The sequence below is a fragment of the Candoia aspera genome, chromosome 3 (genome assembly GCF_035149785.1).
Source record: "Candoia aspera isolate rCanAsp1 chromosome 3, rCanAsp1.hap2, whole genome shotgun sequence".
NCBI lineage: Eukaryota > Metazoa > Chordata > Lepidosauria > Squamata > Boidae > Candoia > Candoia aspera.
This window is the reverse complement of record NC_086155.1, coordinates 67,847,159-67,865,440: the sequence shown is the minus strand read 5'-3', so window position 1 is coordinate 67,865,440 and position 18,282 is coordinate 67,847,159. Positions and strand designations below refer to the sequence as shown.

General features: G+C 37.8%; 1 protein-coding gene across 3 annotated transcripts in view; it reads right to left on the bottom strand.

The window, feature by feature from the left end:
* Nucleotides 1–18,282, bottom strand: part of FGGY (FGGY carbohydrate kinase domain containing) — a 206,512-nt gene that overhangs the window by 7,017 nt on the left and 181,213 nt on the right. The window lies entirely within an intron of this gene.

The window sequence follows — 18,282 nt, the reverse complement described above, 5'->3', positions numbered from 1 at the left end:
AAGAACATTAAACCATACACTTTAACACTGTCATATGTTGTGGCCATTATTCATTCTTAAAGCAGTTATATTTTACTTAATATGCGAAGTAGGTTTACTTAAGTAGGTTATATATACCTACTTTCTTAACTTGTTTAGTTTATATCCCATGCTTCCTTCAGGAGCACCAGGCAGTGTATGTAGCACTCCCTCCAAATGTTCCCCACTATAACTACCCTATGAGATACCTTGGGCTAGTGAGCTTCTATGGCTGAAGGTGGACTTAAATCAGGATCTCCCTTGTGCCAGTCCACCTCAACTGCTACACTGCATTTAAACGTAGTTAGAAATGAAGAAGAGTGCATCAGCCTACAGTGTATCTAGAAGATTTCATTAGCTACTTTCAGTCACAAATGCTCATTTTAGGGTAAGACACTTGAGAGGGAGGAAAAATCAGGAGTCTAGTAGCACCTTTTCCAACCTACACATTTTATTGAAAGGAATAAGCTTTCCTAAGCTGCAGTTCATTTTATCAGATGGACAGAAAGCTGCCAGATTCCTTCTGATGTTTTGCTATCATAAACCAACCGTACTCCCCTCCTATAACATCTACATGGAGGGGTGTGTGTATGTCCGTGCAGCTCTAGATATTCTTACTCCCTCTTCAAATGTTATCCTCACAACAATTAGCCTGTGTAGTCAGTTGACCCAAGAGAGACTGGTTGGCCCAAGGTTACCAGTCAGCTTCTATGACTATGGATGGACTTAAACCTGGATCTCTCTGATGGCCTTCTAACACCTGAATAACTAGAGCACCTTTCACCCTATTTGGACTTTATACCATGGTAAAATATAATCAGTGTCACAAATAAATTCTCTAATAGAAATTATTACAACATATTAAAATGCCAGGATGTACAGTATATAAATGATTTATTCTTCTGCAATAGATGTTAAAGCTTATTAGGAGGTGGATATTGTCAATGAAGCAGGGGTCGCTAATGTGGTGGACTACAGTAATGCAGCTGGCCCCCAGGAAGGAGGGAGCACATTCCAAGAAGCAGGGAGAGACAAGAGACAGCACAGCCTGGAGTTGGACTGTGGGAAGAAGAAAAGATTCAGATTAGCCATGCCCTAGAGCCTCCCAGGATACATTCATTAGGTTAGAGTAGTACAGGTTGGCAAGTTTCTGTCTATATGGTGTAAGCAAATAAAGAACTGAACTTGGCTGGATTGATTCTATGTCGTTCTTGGGCTAGGCCTGACACTAAAGAGCTATTATAAGAAGAGAAATATGAGAAGGGAAGGTACAAGATTTGTAAAAAAAACAAACAAAAACACCCTACAAATCTGTAGTCAGCAAAGCTGATTGTTTAAGCTACAGTATTTCTTTTGAGGGTGGCAAAGTCATGTGATCCAAGCCTCTCCCACCTATTTATGTCAAATTCCTACTGTCCTATGGCAGAATGTAGAATCTATGATAGCAAATATATTATGGGTCTGCCCAAGTGTATCATTTTGGCCATCATGGAAAAGAATATAGAAGGCTAGATTCAAAGGTCTGATAATTGTTTTAGATTGTGAGCCATGTCGTGAACCTGAGTCAAAAGGAAAAAAAATACTTTGGAGCACACAGAAATTTGCATGCTGTACATGTTGGCACTTCCTTAAATCGAAACATCTTTTCTTGGGTCAAATGAAGCCCAAGAAAAAAACAGCTTCTTTAAGGGGTTGCCAGTAGGTATGGTATGTGTCTCCACACATGCTCTGAATCATCTTTCCCCTTCTGATCAACTTTACTGCACAGCCTTATTACATATAATGGAATGGATTCCTGCATTGGACAGGGGATAGGACTATACAATTTCCCAGGTTCCCTCTAATCCTCACATTCTGTGATTCTGTGAGATAGTACTCTTACTCCAAAATGGGATTTTTGTGCTGGCTTCACAAACCTTTTGGACTATACTGAGAAACACTCCACTGGAATTTAACTACTGTAGTTAATTTCAAAGAAGCACTGTGAAAATTGGCTGCCAGGTTAACTGTGGCATTGTTAATTGCAGCTTTCATGTGAATGCTCTCTTTGGAGGTTGAATGTTGCTATTAACATCAGTGATGTCACAAGGATTTTTCATTCATCCACTGACATCCACAAAACCTGCACTTCAAGCACAATGCCCCAATAGCGGGAGGAAGAATCCTTTTCATAAACATTATATTCTGCTTTGTGTGCTGAAAAAGATTATCCTCAAAACCCAGCAGAAGAATTCCTTTGTAGAAAGACATGTCCATGCAACAAAGGAACAACTATGCATTTGTTGCATTGCAAACTGATCGTATGGAAAGGCCTTAAGTATTCTGGAAAGGAAGGAATCTAATTGGTCTAACAGCAATTCCCTTCTGCAACGTAGTTTTTCCTGTTTGGATCAGAAGTATCATACAAACTGAGAACATATTCTACTTAGCTTAAGCACTTGTTATTCTTTTGGAGATGATCTAGTATTTTCAGGTAAATATATACTTGCAGAAGTTTTACTTCAAAGCAGTTGAAGTAAAGTCAAAGCTCGCCTCTCCTTATTTTTTCAGAAAGAAAACCCTCACAGAGCAGATAACTCAGAAAGAAGCCCTATTGCTCATAATAGGACTGCCAGGTAAGCATCTAGGATTGCAACCTAATTGGCTCTCTTTTAGCGAAGGGGAAGAGAGAAAACAAACCAGAATCATCTTTAAGGACTTTGTTATGGTGAGACACTTAAAAACAAACAGAACCCTGGGAAGAAGAGGGGAGATGTAACTGCAGGCACACCAAGATGGATCTACTGGAGAGAGCATCACAAGTGAGATCTGATATGCTATGTCTTAATTCAAATTTCCAAGGACCTGCTAAAGCCCATTACATACTTTTTATATGTTGTATAATTATAGGCACAATGAGCAAATCTTAAGCTGTACGCCTCTTGGAGAGGGTAAGATTTTTCAGACTGTCAACAATTCTAATGACAAGGTATAAAATAAATCTACAGAAGGTAGTGCCAACCAGTGAACAAGATCACAAATTTCCTATGCGAAAGTTATGAGAACCTATGCTCTCTCTCCTCTGCCCAGTTTCTACTTATCAGCTAAAACGAGTATCATGCTGGATGCAACTGCGACAGCATGCTAGGGAGCCTGTGGCTGGCAGCAGACTGTCCGTAGGTGAAAAGGCCTTTCCCATCACTCTTTCATTAACCCATAATTACCCTTAAAATCTTATGGAGTGGAAAAGGGAGAGAGCTAAGTAGCATGGCTGCTTAACTTTCATACTGCCCTTGGGTTTTTTTCTGGGAAATGAGGGCACTATGTTTCCTGGGACCTGAGAAGACCTTTTATTCTTCTTGATATAGTTAACGCGGGTGGATAATTGCACAAAGAATTCCAGACTCCATGCATCTGGGGTTACAATATCGTTGAGGATAAGAAATTTGGCTCAGTACATCTTTAGAATGGTCTGGGATCTTGAATGCTTTTCCAAAGTAATAGTCTTATTCAGAATTTGCTCCTTAGGAGCTCATCTTCCAAACTGGTTGTCACTGGTGGCTCTGTCTTCTGCACTTTGCACCTCACTGGATCTTAAAACATTCATTTTCAATACCCTACTTGCTTGCTCTTACTCAAAAACCAGTACTGTCTAACTGTCTTATACTATATTGTTATTTTGGTTCCAGAATATTTTTTTGTTTTCCATGAGCTTTTTATCTCATTTCATTTACTTCTACTGCTAGTTTTTATGCCATTTTTAGATTTGCCTGTGGGTTCCCCCCCCCTTTTAAAAGAAGTCTGTTTATTGCATTTTATTGTATATGTTTGTGTGTGTGTGTGTGTGTGTATGTGTATAAAACTACCCCGGGAACTTATTTGAAATGCAGGGTAAAATTACAAAATACATATAAATTATAAAGGAAGTATGCATATCAGTGCTACAAACCTAAATGTCTATAGATCCTTAAGAAATACCAAAGAATAATTATATAGAATAATTATATAGAATACTAGAAATAGAAAACAGAAATAGAAAGCTTAGTTTGCCACCTATCTATATAGGTGTATATCTGTATATATACCTATCTATACAGAAGACATCCTATCTTCACCTTAGTGAATAAGTTGAAGAGTTCATATAAGTTGAAGCTATTCTTGTTTCAGCTGTTGCTCAATTCAGAATATGCTCCATGTAATTTATCAGGTTGTTTTATATACCACCTTATTCACCATGGAATCTTGGAGGTTAACAAAAATAAAACTTTAAAAAAAATTCAAAAGCAGTAATACTAATAATCCTTAACAATGCCAAATGGTCTCTGGAAGAATTCAGTTTTTATCAACTTCCAGAAGGTCATGAGAGTGAATGTTAACCAGAGTTTGAGGGAAGGCTATTTAATAAACCAGAGAGCACCAGCTGAAAAACATGATTTTCAAGCTCTTCCCCTGACTATCTGAAAATAGAGGATGACTCATATACTAGATATAAAGTAACATATTGAATAGGACAATTCCTCTTGGAGAAGGCAGTCCTACAAATACCTAAGAGCCAAACGGTACACAGATAGAAGTTTTTAAGTTGGAACATTATATTGGTTATTGAGGACAGTGTAAGAAGATCACGGCTAAACAGGCTGATGGGAAGGAGAGAGAGAAGGGGATGCATGGACCAATATGTGTGTGTAATGAAGATCAGAGGTGAGTGGGTTGATGGGAAAATCAGCAGCAAACAGTTATAAAGATTGAGAGATAGAGGACCAATATTTACATTTCCACATGTGCAAAATGGTTGGGATGGATGAAATTTTTTAGATACCGAGTCAAGTATTTCTTTTCTAACTACAGACACACACAAAAATTGGGTACAAAGTAAAATGGGAGGAAAAGGTTCTTCAAGGGTATTTCTAGTAAGCATTTACAGGTACAAAACTTAACAAAAGAAACCAACATGTTTTCAAGCAGCACAATAAGCATCAGTTCACAAAGGCTATAAAAACTAGCCCTGTATATAGTTTGTCACATGACTAAGACATTCACATTTTGGCCTTTATCTTGTTTGTAGTAATATTATATAAAATTATACAAGTACAATGAATACTCATTCACTCACTCACTCACATATTCTAAGATGGCTTTTAAAATTATCTCTATTTCCCTTTCCCGTAAAAGCTGTGCTAAAATTAAAAATATAAATGTTCATGTTTGATCATAATTTGATCATGATTTCTAAAGGCAAGGCAACATGCAAGTGAATGGATTTTTCAGACAAAAATAGAGCCTCTGTATAACAAATAAAAGGATGTATTCATAGTTTCAAGCCTTTGTTATAATGTCAAAGCTGAGAAAGATACAAACCAGTAAACAGTCTAGTCAGCAATGATGATTAGAATTGCAACAGTCACTTCTCTATATATACAGAAGAAAACTAGGCCTATCAGCCATGAGTTTTAGATTAAGAGGAGAAAAAATTATTTTTTTTTAACGAGAACGAACAGCAAATGAAACTGATGTCTATTTATGGCTCATTAAAAGTGGTAAAATGGTACAATGTCTCTAAAACAGGGATTATTATTATAGGGGAAAAGAAGAATGCCCTACAATAGTATAGTTCATTAATGTATAAAGTCTTTTCTCTGTTCAGAGCTCTACTCAGTGCCCTTAAATTACTCTCTCTGAAGATGGGATAAGGAACATCCCGATAGAGTAGTTTAAAAATACTGAAGATGCTGCATAAAGAGAAGTGTTTGGGGTTTAGTCCTCTAAAGGCAATACTATTAAGTGTGATGATAATGATAGCTCAACCACCTGATTAAACTAGAAATTAATAAAGTCAGAGAAATTCACTGATCATGAATGCAAGTCAAACACAATTTTGCCTGAAAGTTCTTCTCTGACTCAAATGGTTAAATGGAATTCTGCAGATGCAAAGTGTGTTATATGTGCATCCAGGTTTGGCTTATGGTCACTCACTTGTGCATACACAGCCTGTCAAGGAATGCAGATCCTGCAGCCCCCCCACCTTGCTTTCTTCCTAGGTCTTCCAGATAAGTGTAGCTACAGCACAGGAGACATGCAGCTTGGGTTGACAGCCAGGAAATGGGAACACAGGCTAATCACTTTTAATTGAACATTGAGGCATGTCAGGTTCTGACAGAATACAGGGAGTCCTCGTTTACTGACTGCCTCAACTTACTAGAAAGTATACACACATAGATGACCTTTAACAACACATTGCCTTGTTGCAAATAAAAGGAAAGAAACAGCTTAATGCCCCAAGGGCATCACTCCCAGCTTCTTCATCCTTACATGAAGTACTGTATGCTGGGCTAAATAGGTCTATCCCCAGCACCTGGAGTTGTTTATGCTTACTTACATAGGAATAAGGCCCACCAAATACAATGATAAAGCAGCATGAAAAGATTTCTCTGTTCGATTTAATTCTGGTACCCTCGGCAATTTCTGCTAGGCAATCTAGTGATAATACATTAGTAGGTTTTGATTATAAATTAATTTTATATGCTGGTGATATTTTGGCAATTTTAGATAACTGCTTTCACTGCAAAATTTTATACAGATGATTCAACATTTGGTAAGTAAGATTCAAGACGTAAGATTAATTGGGAAATGTCTTTTTTTACTTCCTTTAGGCTCTGAAATTTCAATAGCACAACGTAAACACTTAGGTTTTGTAATTGCCACAGGTTATATTAAGTAACTAGGACTTTATATTCCTAAATATTTCTAAATATGTGGAATTAAATATGTCAAAAGTTTTAGAGCACGTTGTCTTAGATATTAATAGATGGATCAAAATTCTATTAAGTTGGTGGGATAAAATTAATGTTATTAATATTAATAAATATTGCTCCAAGATAAATCTAAGAGATATTCCAGTGTTAATCCCAAATAAATATTTTCTTTGGATAGATAAGTTACTGATGAAATTTATATGAGATAACAGACCATCTCAGATTTCATTAGCTAAATTGAGATTATCTATTGAGGATGGTGGTTTTAATTTCCAGATTTTCAAACATTTTATTGGGGCTTATATTTTATCAACTACATCTGTGTGGAATGAACTTCTAGTAGAACATTAACCTTTGTGAGATCTGTTGGAAACTTTTTATGTATTTCCATTAAGGTCCTGGCAATTACTAGGATCAATATATAGTAGACAGGGTATTTTGTGCCTGGGTTTATGAACAGCCAGACATGTGTGGGCCTTGTTGAGTCATACACTGGGTTTTGATGTTGAGGCTCATGAATATTTAATTTTATGGAAAAATCCAAAGCGTTCCATTTGAAGCTCTAGGTGGAATATAGAATACATACTTTAAATCAATTACTTTGTAACAATTATTTTAAAAAAATTCTTGCCTTCAAATGGAATTTTGTCTCCCAAATTCCCAAGAATGGTGATATAATCAACTCAAGCATGTTTAACATCTCAATATGGACCAGATGCATTGGCTGCATCTGAGAAACCCAAGGTGTTTCTTTATTTGATGGAGTCAATGTATGAAATTAAGTCCACATCCTTTTTGTATCAAAAACTAAAGAACATTTTTAAAGTCAACATTAAGGATATTTATGGTTCATAGATTAAAGAACTGGGATAACCAATAATGGAACATCAGTGGTTGCAGGTCTTAAAAAATGTTAAATTTGCTTCAGTGGATTTAAAATTAACTGATTCATCAAAATATTTTATTTCAAGTTTACGGGACACCCCAAAGGATGTATTCAAAAGAATGATGTCAGATTTTCTCTGTTGGTGATGTAAGGGTCGTTAATCCATAGTTTGGTCTTCTGAATCACTGACATCCTTTAGAATATTTTAATGTACATAAATAGATTTATGAGGAAATTTTGTAGCATTAAAGATGTTAATGTTATGTCTAATTATGTTTTGAGATTATGGAATTTAGCTATTTTTGAGGAGGTATGGTTGCATTGAGCTAAGAGAATTATTTTGAAAACCTGGAAAAGTAATAATATTTCTGATATTAAGGATTGGATTCCAGAGATGTGTGTAAAGGCAATTTTATCTACTAATAAAAAAAAATATTTTTATGTAGCATAGATTTATGACATTTTGTAATGTTAGACCATTAATTATTATTTTCTCCATAAGGTAGATTTAGAAATCTGTTTGACATTTGATTAATATGTGACAAATATCAGGAGTTTTCCCCTTTCATGATTTTTTGTTTGTTTTGTAGTTTTTCATGTATTCCTTTCCTTTTTAATTTTTTTTTTAAAAAATTCTATTCCTTTCTGTAAAACTTGTAAATAAATAAACAAACAAACAATATTTTTTTAAAAAATAATATTTTTAATGCAAAAATGCTTGGCTAAATATGGATTTCTACCATTCCTTTCTTTTGAGTATTTCTTTGGTTTTATATATATATATATATATGTATGTATGTATGTATGTATGTATGTATATGTATATATATATATATACATACACACATACACATACATACATACACACACACACACATACGTACACACACAAAGACACTGTATATATATGTGAGAAAGAATGGCTTGTCCGAGTATATATGCAGATGAAAGATCAAACTATTTTACAGGCAGATTATTGTACCCAATAGCTATTACCAATTTTTTCTTTTGGCCCTGCTTTTTTTTTTTAGGGGGAGACTGTGGTTTCTGATTGGTACATATATATGACTTCAGCAAAGGATCATTACCTTGTCGTGGTGCTGGAGCTTGAGCACCTCAATGATGCCATGAGCTAAACCGTGAAGGGCCACCCAAGACGGGAAGGTCATGACAGAGAGGTCAGACTAAATGCGATCCCTGGGGAAGGTAATGGCAACCCACCCCAGTATTCTTGCCGTGAAAACTAAATGGATCAGTACAACCAGAGATATGTCGGTATACCATCGGAAGATGAGACCCCCAGGTCGGAAGATGGTCAAAATGCTACTGGGGAGGAACAGAGGATGAGTTCAACTAGCCCCAGACGTGATGATGCAGCTAGCTCAAAGCCAAAACGACAGCTAGCGGCCGACGGTGCTGGTGGTGAACGGCGAATCCGATGTTCTAAGGATCAACACACCATTGGAACCTGGAATGTAAGATCTATGAGCCAGGGCAAATTGGATGTGGTTATTGGTGAGATGTCAAGATTAAAGATCGACATTTTGGGCATCAGTGAACTGAAATGGACTGGAATGGGCCACTTCACATCAAATGACCACCAGATCTACTACTGTGGACAAAAGGAACACAGAAGAAATGGAGTAGCCTTCATAATTAATAGTAAAGTGGCTAAAGCAGTGCTTGGATACAATCCAAAAAACGATAGAATGATCTCAATTCGAATTCAGGGCAAGCCATCTAACATCACAGTGATCCAAATATACGCCCCAACCACAGATGCTGAAGAAGCTGAAGTAGAGCAGTTCTATGAGGATCTGCAGCACCTACTGGACAACACGCCTAAAAGAGATGTTATTTTCATCACAGGAGACTGGAATGCTAAGGTGGGCAGTCAAATGACACCTGGAATTACAGGTAAGCATGGCCTGGGAGAACAAAATGAAGCAGGACATAGGCTGATAGAATTTTGCCAAGACAACTCACTCTGCATAACAAACACTCTCTTCCGACAACATAAAAGATAGCTTTATACATGGACTTCACCAGATGGACAACACCGAAATCAGATTGACTTCATCCTTTGCAGCCAAAGGTGGCAGACATCTATACAGTCGGTAAAAACAAGGCCTGGAGCTGACTGTAGTTCAGATCACGAACTTCTTCTTGCACAATTTAGGATCAGACTAAAGAGATTAGGGAAGACCCACAGATCAGCTAGATATGAGCTTACTAATATTCCTAAGGAATATGCAGTGGAGGTGAAGAATCGATTTAAGGGACTGGACTTAGTAGATAGGGTCCCGGAAGAACTCTGGACAGAAGTTCGCAACATTGTTCAGGAGGCGGCAACAAAATACATCCCAAAGAAAGAGAAAACCAAGAAGGCAAAATGGCTGTCTGCTGAGACACAAGAAGTAACCCAAGAAAGAAGGAAAGCAAAAGGCAACAGTGATAGGGTGAGATATGCCCAATTAAATGCAAAATTCCAGAGGTTAGCCAGAAGAGATAAGGAATTATTTTTAAACAAGCAATGCGTGGAAGTGGAAGAAGACAATAGAATAGGAAGGACAAGAGACCTCTTCCAGAAAATTAGAAACATCGGAGGTAAATTCCAGGGAAAAATGGGTATGATCAAAAACAAAGATGGCAAGGACCTAACAGAAGAAGAAGAGATCAAGAAAAGGTGGCAAGAATATACAGAAGACCTGTATAGGAAGGATAACAATATCGGGGATAGTTTTGATGGTGTGGTCAGTGAGCTAGAGCCAGACATCCTGAAGAGTAAGGTTGAATGGGCCTTAAGAAGCACTGCTAATAACAAGGCAGCAGGAGACGACAGCATCCCAGCTGAACTGTTCAAAATCTTGCAAGATGATGCTGTCAAGGCAATGCATGCTATATGCCAGCAAATTTGGAAAACACAAGAATGGCCATCAGATTGGAAAAAATCAACTTATATCCCCATCTCAAAAAAAGGGGAACACTAAAGAATGTTCAAACTATCGAACAGTGGCACTCATTTCACATGCCAGTAAGGTAATGCTCAAGATCCTGCAAGGTAGACTTCAGCAATTCATGGAGCGAGAATTGCCAGAGGTACAAGCTGGGTTTAGAAAAGGCAGAGGAACTAGGGACCAAATTGCCAATATCCGCTGGATAATGGAAAAAGCCAGGGAGTTTCAGAAAAACATCTATTTCTGTTTTATTGACTATTCTAAAGCCTTTGACTGTGTGGACCATAACAAATTGTGGCAAGTTCTTAGTGGTATGAGGATACCAAGTCATCTTGTCTGCCTCCTGAAGAATCTGTATAACGACCAAATAGCAACAGTAAGAACAGACCACAGAACAACGGACTGGTTTAAGATTGGCAAAGGAGTACGGCAGGGCTGTATACTCTCACCCTACCTATTCAACTTGTACGCAGAATACATCATGCAACAAGCTGGCCTTGAGGAATCCAAGGCTGGAGTTAAAATTGCTGGAAGAAACATTAACAATCTCAGATATGCAGATGATACCACTTTGATGGCTGAAAGCGAAGAGAAACTGAGGAGCCTTATGATCAAGGTGAAAGAAGAAAGTGCAAAAGCTGGCTTGCAGCTAAACCTCAAAAAAACCAAGATTATGGCAACCAGCTTGATTGATAACTGGCAAATAGAGGGAGAAAATGTAGATGCAGTGAAAGACTTTGTATTTCTAGGTGCGAAGATTACTGCAGATGCTGACTGCAGTCAGGAAATCAGAAGACGCTTAATCCTTGGGAGAAGAGCACTGACAAATCTCGATAAAATAGTTAAGAGCAGAGACATCACACTGACAACAAAGGCCTGCATAGTCAAAGCAACGGTGTTCCCCGTAGTAACACACGGCTGCGAGAGCTGGACCATAAGGAAGGCTGAGTGAAGGAAGATCGATGCTTTTGGATTGTGGTGTTGGAGGAAAATTCTGAGAGTGCCTTGTACTGCAAGAAGATCAAACCAGTCCATCCTCCAGGAAATAAAGCCAGACTGCTCACTTGAGGGAACGATATTAAAGGCAAAACTGAAATATTTTGGCCACATAATGAGAAGACAGGACACCCTGGAGAAGGTGCTGATGCTAGGGAGAGTGGAAGGCAAAAGGAAGAGGGGCCGACCAAGGGCAGGATGGATGGATGATATTCTAGAGGTGATGGACTCGTCCCTGGGGGAGCTGGGGGTGTTGACGACCAACAGGAAGCTCTGGTGTGGGCTGGTCCATGAAGTCATGAAGAGTCGGAAGCGACTAAATGAATAAACAACAACATATATATGAACACACACACACACGAATCACTTGCACACATGGGGGGGTGGAAATCTCCATATTTATTTCAGTGGGAGACTGGACGGAAGCTAGTGATTTTATACATTTTTCTAATATTTTTTCCCCATATACCGGCAAGGGGGATGGGCAAGACTCATCACCACCCAGAGTCCACTGAAGTTGGGTGGTCGATAAATTTAACTAAATAAACAAATAAATTTTGAATTCAAATCTGCCTTCCTTTCAAGTAAATGTGATACATTAAAAATAAACAATAGGTAAAGCCAGAAGGTTGCAAAGATACGACAAAGGATAATTTCTATTTACCATCTACTACTCCCAATAGTTCCTCCAAACAAGTTTAATATACCCTGTAATCCTTCATCTAGCACTGCAAACCTTAGCATCATTAAAGAATATATACTGCCCAACTTGTTCCATTTCATATTTGGCAGGACATTGCATTTTGCCCAATATAAAAGCATCTGAAAAGATGTCACTAAAAAGTCTTATACCCCCTCCCTGGTCTCATCTTTTCCACAAGCAAAGAAAGGAAGAGAAAAGATGGAAAAAGAAATAAGGGCTTATTATCACCATGGGTCAGTGAGGAAATGGGTACAAGAAGGGCAAGAATCTGTTGCTAAGGATCACTGCAGGACAAAGCAGCTCATGGAAAGCATCTAATGTGTCAACAACCAACCCAGGGGCGGTCCCTTGTGTAAACAGATCTATAGATAGATGGCAGCTGGATGAAATCAAATGGAGAGAAGGGTCAGTGTAACTGGAGGAGGAGTGTTCTGGCATTCCAGTCATGATGTTACTCATTTATTAAAGAGGCCAAAGTTAGAAGTAGAATGAGCCATGCTGATTGTCATTCCACCAGTCCTCAGTTGTAAAGGCTGTTTTGTGTCTGTTGCTAATATTAGGCAACTGCTTATTTCACTTGTTTTACCAGGGCCTCCCCCACAACATCCCACAATGAACAAATAATTAAGTAATTGTATTTAGTGGACAGCTAATACTTTTGCACAAATTAAAGTGGGTCAGATGCCAGTCTGACTGCCCAAAGAGTGGGAGGCTCAGCTTACATGGGCCATGAAAGGAGCCCAACATCTTAATTCTGTTTTCAGCTCCCAAGTTTTGCTGGCACCAGGCACAATGATTCAATGTGCATTGGTCTCTGACTCAGCGATACTCTGCTTCGCACAATGAAAGGGACAGGTGTCCTTGAACTGGACTGTGACTCAGGACTGGGAAGGGATCAACAGCATATGGCAAGGGATTATATAAAAATGTGGGCAACCCAGGTCTTTAACCTGTGAAGAAGCAAGAATGGAAAAGAACCACAGTTATCTGTCCTGCACTGTTGCATAAAATTTCCACTGTATCATCTCACAGCTGCTAGAATTCCATAGATCTGTTCAATGCTGAATAAATGTACAAAGAGGTTGCTGACTGACCAGTTATTTTAATATGAGACTCACAGTATCATCTATAATACATAAAAGTACCATGTTAAACTTCTACTTACGTTTTTTTTTTTTTTTTTTGCAAAACCTGTAATAACCAACTATGGAGGGGAGGGAGAGGATGAAGATCCCCAAATTCCCCAGCTTGATCCTAACTAAAACCCGTTGATGGCTTTAATTTGGAGAGAGAAATTCCCTTTGATGCAGTGTTTTGTTTTTTTTAATTAATACGAAGGGGTTCATTGTTTGACACCAATCAGAATGTATTCACTGAGGTTAAAAGATGATAGAGTGTGGCAATTTCCTAGGCACATGGTATAAGAAGAAAGGATGAATACGCTACTAATTCAGTTACAAGTGATACATTTAATATTATAAGTAATTTGATTCTACTATCAGAGCTAGCCTGGATCATCCTAAGTGAAGTATTTAGCACTATAATGAAATCTCCTTTGAGTTGAGCTCGACTCATTGTGAATTCATAGGCAGTTTTCTTGACAACAATTATCTACTGCCAATTTCTTCTGGAATGTTTTTCAATTCTTCAGTCTAGTTTACAACCCTAGAATCTGATTGTTGTCTAGTTAGTACTAATGAAATACTAACCACATCCAACCTTCCTTACTGTTTTAGATCAGCCAATATTGGCTAGGTGCTATTACCAGCTTTTTTCTCCCCTTTTCCCTTGCTTATCACTCCCTAACACAAACAGGAAAGACTTCCATTAAGGAATTGTTTGTTGTTGTTTATTCGTTTAGTCGCTTCCGACTCTTCGTGACTTCATGGACCAGCCCACGCCAGAGCTTCCTGTCGGTCGTCAACACCCCCAGCTCCCCCAGGGACGAATCCGTCACCTCTAGAATACCATCCATCCATCTTGCCCTTGGTCGGCCCCTCTTCCTTTTGCCCTCCACTCTCCCTAGCATCAGCATCTTCTCCAGGGTGTCCTGTCTTCTCATTATGTGGCCAAAGTATTTCAGTTTTGCCTTTAATATCATTCCCTCAAGTGAGCAGTCTGGCTTTATTTCCTGGAGGATGGACTGGTTGGATCTTCTTGCAGTCCAAGGCACTCTCAGAATTTTCCTCCAACACCACAGTTCAAAAGCATCTATCTTCCTTCACTCAGCCTTCCTTATGGTCCAGCTCTCGCAGCTCTCGCAGGAATTAATATACAATATATATTAATTACTGCACATACTGTTCCTAGATGGAACTCTCAATAGCACATATAAAGAATATTTTCAGGTTGTACCAACTGGCATGGTCCAAATCAAATACCTTGGGAATCTCTTGGAATACCAACTTTGTATTTCTGGAGTTTCTATGTTTAAAAGCTCCTGCATTCCAAAAGCTGTTTTATTTTTTATATTTTGAACTATACTTTAAATGTGGTGGTACTTCTTTAGCCCATTTACAATAATGTTCTCTTTCAGAAATTAAAGACAGATCTACATATGTCACCCGCATGCTTTCTTTTTATGGGTTCATAGCTGTGAGACTCTCAGTGCAAATTATCTCAAACTTGGTAGCTAATTTTTCATTTTTAAAAAATGAAATCACTGTATATGATTGTCTGGTCTAGTGGTTAAGGCAACAGGTTAGAAACCAGGAGACTGTGAGTTCTAGTCCCGCCTTAGGCATGAAAGCCGGCTGGGTGGCCTTGGGCCAGTCCCTCTCAGCCCAACTCACCTCACAGGGTGGTGGTTGTGGGGAAAATGGGAGGAGAAAGGAGTAATAGGGATGTTCCCCGCCTTGAGTTATTTATAAAAATAATAAAGGCAGTATAGAAAATAAATAAATAAATAAGATCAAAATGCCCACCCCATATTAGTAATTGTATGATCTTATTTTGAATGAAATCAAAATAAAATACTTTTCAAACTCTTTCTGAAGGAAATTCCATGTATAAAAGTCAAAGTAGGAGACTACCAGATCATATGTAAGTGTAGTGTAATAAGTGTAGTCTATCCCCATCCAAATGTAGTGGCCAATCATGATAATACTAGATTAACAAGTATCTCCAGATTGCAGCTTTCGGTCTTTAGAAATAAGCAAATCTTTTTAGAATACCACTATAGTAGGTAGATGAACTAGCAACCAAGAATGTCTTTATCATACAGGTAGTCCTCATCTAGTGACTATTCAAAGTTACGAAGGTGATGAAAAAGTAATTTTACAACCAATCCTCGCATTTACGATCTTTGCAGGTCTATAAAGCAAAGGAAAGCTGAAGTAAGCTCAGATGTGGTTTCACTTAGCAACCACTTCACTTAATGACTGAGTTGCCAGTCCCAATTGCGGTTGCTAAATGAAGACTCCTTGTATATGGGAAAAATGCAGTGGCTGATAATACCAAACAACAGAAATTTACTGTAATATATACAGAATTGTTCATGTAGGAATACCGTGACACGCAAAGTGCTCTTTTGTAAGCTTTAGCTATCCATCTCCAATGGACCTATATTTAACTTTCTTATCAAACTCCAATGGGCCTATGTTTAACTTTCTTATCACTGGGGCTAGTAGCCTGAGTATTAAAATCCTACATTGCTTTCTGCAGTGCACCAGAATATCCATCCCATCCTCAGATGCAACTCTCCTTGAGCAATATCTCCAAAGGCTATAATAATGTGTGAAACCAACTTCCTTCTATTACCACAGAAAAGACTAACTTCCCTCCACAAATGCTGCCTTAAATCAGAACCTAAAGGCAACAGAGTTGCTACAATGGCTTGATTTATTTCCCCATGTGGTAGATCTTCTCAGTGTGGTAGAAAAATCTCTCACATTCTACAGACAGCATTTTGTGAAATATATGCTCCATAAAGACATGCATTAGCTCTTTATTTTTCTTTCTTCTTTTTTTTGAAGATGATGATGACACAAACATGTTGCATCTTAGTAGAATACTGGCCTTGTGTGTTTAACCATGTGCAATTGGGGAAAAAATAATTCCCCACTGAACTATATATATTACCCTTTTCCTTTGTGTGCTGAATAAATGTTGAAAAGCTGGTTAATTATTTAAAAATATCTTTAAGTAATTCAGATCTATGGTTTTTCAACATATGTATAAGAAAATAAAATGTTTCTTCCCCAGTAATGTTAAAATTAAATGTGCCTCTTCCACCAATATTTCACAGCCTGCCTTGGGGCCAAATGAAGCAGGTGATCAACAGCCCATTTAGTGATCAACAAGATACTTAGAACAATTTGGAGCAAGGCATCACAAACAATATCCACAATAATAGAAAAGTGAAACTAAGGGGGGAATCATGGAACATATACAAAAACATTCTTAGATTTCATTCAGGAAATCCTGGGATAATTGCAAGATTCTGTTCAAAGATAGTGCATTGTTTTCATTGCTCAGAAGTAGGTGGGGAATACAGCAAAGAGATGATAGTTCCATTCAAATATGAGATAGGTGCTTGGTTCGGAAAACTACGGCACTTTGAATTTTATGAAAAGCCACTTGACCAAAAGTGCAGGATGAAAGTTCATCCCAGTCTTTTTTGTCACATTCATGGCATACATTTTGCTTTCATGGGCTTCAAATGCAAACATTTCTTCACCATCTGGTGACCCGGTGCTTAAAAAAAACTGTTATTTACTTTATGATCTACAGCTACAGCACTGTTTACATATTAGAAGCTGGATGGGGTTTTCACAATTCCTTCCATATGTTCATGTACCCTCTCATAAAAATGCTTCAGATTTATCCAGTTCACAGGAATATACTCTGCTCTGTCAAATCCCTAAGCGTGGACCACAGTACAGCTCCTCTGAGTATCCAGCTGGGATTTTATCATGAAAACCATTTCAGAGGCCACCATACCTCATTTGATTACCATAAAAACCCATGAGCATACTGTTAGGTTTCCTAACTTTCCTCCCAACAAAATAGCCTAATCATTCTTCAGAATGACTGTATTGTATATGTTCTTCTCTACCATCAAGTATTAATCCAGAAAACCAAGAGTAAGATTTGAAATCCCCATTGATGTATTGTTATTCATGTAGATTTCATTATGCTAAAAACTCTATTAGATAGTCTAACTATCATCAGCTATGCCCTTTATTTAAAATGTCATACCATTACTTCATTGTAAGGTACAGACCCCTGCCAACAGGCATACAAGAAAAAATAGAAAATAATGCAAGAGATTATATGAAAATAATACGCCATTCTGCTGATTTGTACTATTATCATGGCTCCCCCCATATAAATTTACATGACTGAATAGGTATAGGTGGGAGAACTGACTTTATATAGACCTTTTTATTTATTTTTATGTATATGATCATTAATATGGCCCTTATTCCATAGACAATTTTAACCAGTTAATTCTATTAATACTTTGCCTTGCCTATTTTTAAGAACATGTATTGTTCACAAATCAATACTATCTGCATCCACAAGCATATTCCCTTGCAAAGACATTATTTTATCACACAGATGATGTTAACTAGCTCAGAAGGGAAACACACATTAGAAAAGAACATCGAACTACCATCACTTTCTTTAAAAAGGCATGAAGCAAGACTATATGATGAGCAAAACATTGAACAAAATAGAAATCTGGCTTTTCACAGTAGAGGAAACAATCCAGAAGTTCTAGGTTGTATGTTGATGACAGCAACAAATGACTAGCCAAGAAACACAGTGATCCCTTCTGTGAAAAGGGAATGATAACAAGGGACTCAACTCTTTATGAATTTAGGTAGAATGATGAGAAAAGTCAATAAACAAAGTGGCTCTCTAAGCTCAGGTCTAAGAATGTGGCCAGCATGGAGCAGTAAGAACAAGTGTGGCAAAGAAATTAAGCAAATCAGGAAAATTATCCTTTGGTCTCTTGTAAAAGATGCAGTTTTCTTAATAAATGCC